Below are 4,927 nucleotides of genomic sequence, written 5' to 3' on the forward strand. Positions count from 1 at the left end.
CGCCACGGAGTACAGAAATGTCGCGGAGTCCCATCGAGAGAAAGGAATCGGAATGATTACAATAGATTTGGTGTGGGCCGCGCAAGCTCTTTCATCGGCAACCACATTCCCATGCACCCCACAATGTCCAGGTAGCCACTCTAACACTACCTCGTAAAACCAGCTGGCAGCCTATGAATGCAAGATGTGTATTTCATGGGCGAGTTGCTCGCGCGGAAACGATGCCAGTTGTTGAAGCGCCGCCCGTGAATCTGTTAAAATCAACTACACAGTAGCTTCTTGCCCAATAATGTACAGCAAACGGAGCGAATGGCAACAAGTTCTAAGGTCGTTGTGGTTGTTTTGTGCTTAACCTAACCGCAATTGTGGCCCGCGTCGATGGAACCCAGATTCCAATCGCAGATGAAGTGGCCGCTACCTATGCATCGGTGTAGATATGCTTGTGGTTACGGTAGCAATTCCACAAGTGCTCTGGAGTGAAGTACTTTAGAGTCGGAATTGGCAACCTTGATTTATTGATGATGCTAGGTACTGTGGTAACAATTCGCCAGGGGGAGTACATCCAGTGACGCAGAGTACTTATGACACAATGGTGGAAGAATATCTTGGACCTGTAAAGCGCAGCTAGAGCTGACGGATGACAATGGGCCCCAGTCGAAAGCCGCAAATGCACGCGAAGCTGCACTTTTGATGAGTACACTGGGTAAGAAGTGCCTTGACTCTCGTATGGTCCCCAGCGTAGAAGTTGTCTTTGGAAGGCCAAGACAAAACCGCAGAACATGGGCCTGCATACTTTGTAACAGCCTTGTATTGGCCTTGGAAAGAGGGTCGAGTGTTGGGAGGCTGTATCGGAGCAGTCCTTCACAGAGTGCTGTGTATAGACGTAGGAGGGGCCCATTAGTACAGCCTCCTAAACGGCTGGTCAGCATGCGTAACACCTGAGCAAAGGAGTACAGCTTCTCCTTAGGAGACGAACATGAGCGGACCACGTCAGCGACCTGTGAAGTCTCACGCTCAGGATGCGGTGAGAGTACACGAAGGGTATGGCCACCCCTGCTGCTGAAAGATAATAGCGGGAGACATCATGCCTGGTGAGGGCTATTGCCGCAACCGAGATTTCTAGGCCGCGTCTGGTCAAAAAGTTGGCTATTGAATTGATGACTTTTTGAAGGCGAGGTCGTAAACCTCGCCTGTTGCGGCCTGAGCTCCAGATGCAGATATCGTAGGCATAGAGCAATATTTCAACAGTGTGAGGTACCAACTTCTCAATGCCGATGAGGCTGATATTAAATAGGGCTGGCCCAAAATTCTGCCCAGCGGCACACCTCGCGTGACAATGTGAGGGGCTGTATCGCCATCTTTCGTTGACATAAGGACAGATCTGTCACACACATACTAATATCTACGCATTCATGCGTCCTCCAATGCCTACGGACTATAATGCAGATCTCATTGCCTCATGTGCCACACAGCCCAACGCTGCTGTAATGACAATGAGCACTGCTAGAGTGATGGGACGCTGGGCTTTTGCACTCTGTCAATGACAAAGGCAAGCTCGTCGTTGATGCCGCCGGAGAGTGTCTGAATCCAGTCTTCTGTAGGCATACACGTTCCACTTTGCCAAACCCAGTCTAGGCAATCAAGGACCTCTTTTTCCATCAGCTTCCCCACGCAGCTCAGGAGTGCAATGGGCCGGTAAGACTCAATTTCCAGGGAACTTTTGCCGGGTTTGCGTACAGGAAAAAGACGACCACGTTTCCAGCCTGGTTCGAGGCGGCCTGTTTCCGAGCTGTGGCTGCATGGGCCGAGAAGGAAGCGCTTAGCTTTGTATCCAAGGTGCGAAAAAGCTGCATAGCTGATACCATCTAGACCCGGGGCAGAAGCCTTGTTTACAGAAGACAAGGCAGCAAGTAGGTCTGCCGTTGTGAATGGCTTGTCCATAACGGTGAGATCTGCAGAGGGCAAATAGACGGCTGTCAGGCTGGTAGGTAAGATCAGAGCCAATAAGGCTGTGACCTTGGCGCAGAAATCCTCAGCGACGTCTAGGTCACGGTGGTTCTGTCGCAAAGCGATAGAGTACAAAGGGTGCAGAGCAGTAGGCGGGGCCCGTAGGCTGCGTACTAAGCTCCAAATCCTTGTTAGAGGTTTGGCGGGCATAGTTTTGAGCAAAAGGACTGCCATTCCCGCTGAGCCAATTTCTTAATATGTCGCTGTAGGTGCCTCTTTGCGCGCCTAGCGGCTTGTATATCTTCGGATCTTCGCGTTTTGCGAGCGCGCTTTCCAGTCCTGCGACACCCGCACGGAGCCTTTGATACTCCGCATCGGCCACAGAGATACCCGAGGGTAGATGGAAAAACTGCATACAGGAACTTTTCGCCCGTATCATGGCGTCTATTAGGTCGCTGTACGATTCAAAATTCCCATCGAGCTCCTCAATAAGAGCAGAATATAGAGGCCAGTCCGGGCAAAGATTTTGTTGATTTAATGGCCCTCCACTTCGACCATCAAGCAAGATATATGCAGGAAGGTGTGACTGCCTCCATGTGTGTCGATGTACAACTGGGCCCTACATGACAGTCCGAGGGAGCCCATGGTTACATCGAGTGTGCTCGACACTGCGGCCCGGCTAAACGTGGGTTCACCGGTATTAATCACAGTCACGCCGTTACGGCAAGCCGCGTCGAAGAGACGCGGCCTCTAACTACAGTCTTAATGCTTTCCCACGAGGGATGGTGCACGTTAACATCTCGATTTGACACGTGCGTGCCGGTGTCGAGCGTACGATGTGCTGGAGACGATCCACGTTAAATGAAGCATTAGTTGGAATGTATGCCGCAATAAGGGTAAACGTCTACGCATAACTCTTAAAGGGACCCAGAAAAGCCTTCTGTAAAAGTTACAAAAGGCCTGTATTGTCACGTAGCACCAATATAGCGATGCAATGCCGTTGGAATTATTGATCTACATTCAGTATTAGCTGCGCCAGAAGCAATTAAATGCACCTCTCCCCACTTGCCGATCGACTCCTCCTCCCTCTCTGCCTGCTTCAAAGCAGCTAGCTACATTCCTGCGCCTAGGCTCGCGTCAATCACTGCGGACCCGCCTTTGCCTCGGGATCGCGCAGGAAGGAGGAAGAGCAGCCGGAAGCCAATGACAGCGACGTAGGCGGCGGCCGACCTTGCCGGCGATTGGGCGAATCAGGGGGTGCCTTCGCCGTCGCGTCAGCAGCGATCGCCGTTGCGTCACCCGCGGTCGCCGTTGCGTCAGCCGCGGTCGGCTCGCTGCGGCGTCGTGCTCATAGGGTGAGAAAGGCGATCTTGAAAAATTGTTTACAAATTATCTGTACAACATATGGGGCTCACACTTGGCTCACAAATCCCCCGTCCCCCGTTATGTCTTTTACCACCTGAATGCGTTTGATTGCCACCTTCACAAAGCTTTTCGTGGTCCCTTTAATAGTCATTGTGACATACTCGTTTTGGTCAAGGTTTGAGGCAAGGTACACACTCCATGTATGTCAGGCCATTCCTGATAGCGAGCAGAACTCTTGAAAAAGCCTCACCTGTCCTGGACTGCAGAACAGTGTAGCCAGAGAGACGAATGTTTGCGCATAACCATGACTCTGATATTGCGGTGATTGTAAAGCGGTACTGCTGTATGAACCGTCAGAAGTACGTAAGGCGGATCCGAAGACCATAAGTGTGCCATTGAAACACGGTGGCCTTGTTCCTCATTTCCAAAGTTTCTGGCGCCACAGCTCCTATTGCCACCGCATGATAGGCAATACAAGGTCAATGATTGTGCTTATGCCCTTGGCTATCGGAGATGTGAGCAGAGCCAGGAAAACTCGAATGGCCTTCACAACTGAAACGATGAGCCTACAATTGTTACCAGAGTTTTGGTGAACACGGCACCTGGGCCTGTTCTGGTTGTCCTGGTGCCGGAAGACCCCACTGGCGCTGTCACACTCGGTGATGCAGCTACAGGCGCTGTCATGGTTCAGGAAGCAACTGCAGGTGCAGGCAATGACGCCAGCGTCTCCTTGGATCCAGACTCGGATGACGGCGCGGGTGTCACTGTGGCTGGCGCAGCAGGTTTCACGGGTTCGCAAACAGGTAGGGGCGGAGAGTCATCGTCGAAGCTTCCATCTAAAGTGTTGGAGACTGGCGCTTGCCGTTTGGCAGCCTTCTGGGTTTCTGAAGAGGACTTTTTCCAAGCAGCACCTTTCCGCCACTGTTCATGCAGTATCGCCTTCGCTGACTTGTAGTCAATATTTTTGTCACCCTTAAAGGGACCCTGCAACACTCTTTGAGCAGTGCAAGTAAACCTGCGCGACGTTTAGATTACACTGCCAGGAATACCTGAGCCAAATATTACACGTGCACGTGAAGCGGTGAGCGCGCAAAAAGATGTGAAAGACGCGGAAAAACCAACCGGTCTCTCTTCAGTTGTCCTCATTATGCATGGCCTAAGGGACGTCACATAGGCCATGGCTGCCCGATCGGCTGTCACTGGTCAACTTCGCGGCTAGATTCTCCCATTTCCGGCGTCGTCATCGCTGTGTACGAACCTCTTCTATGCCTGAACCTGTAGGCACAGTTTTGCCGTTTCTTTTGTGTTTTGAGTGCGCGCGGAGCTTGAGTGACGAGCTCAATACTTCCCTTTCAACGGGACCCCTCGACTACAAACGTTTATTGCTTCAAAAACGCCCTACCAGCCCAAACGCGCACTTGCGAGCAGGCACCCATGCCTGCTTTTTTGTGGCACCAGACCGGAAATAGGCCCCTCCGCGTTGCGGAGAAAAGGAGAAAACTACCCGGCATGTGATATATCGAAGGCCGCCGAAGAGAACGCCGCGAGCCGCCCCCCTCTCCGGGAGAGAGCGCGCAGCTTTCGTCGCGTTGGCCGCGGTCGAGTTGAGAGGGAA

Source organism: Haemaphysalis longicornis, unplaced genomic scaffold (genome assembly GCF_048455015.1).
Source record: "Haemaphysalis longicornis isolate Haplotype H1 unplaced genomic scaffold, Haemaphysalis longicornis Haplotype H1 scaffold_13, whole genome shotgun sequence".
NCBI lineage: Eukaryota > Metazoa > Arthropoda > Arachnida > Ixodida > Ixodidae > Haemaphysalis > Haemaphysalis longicornis.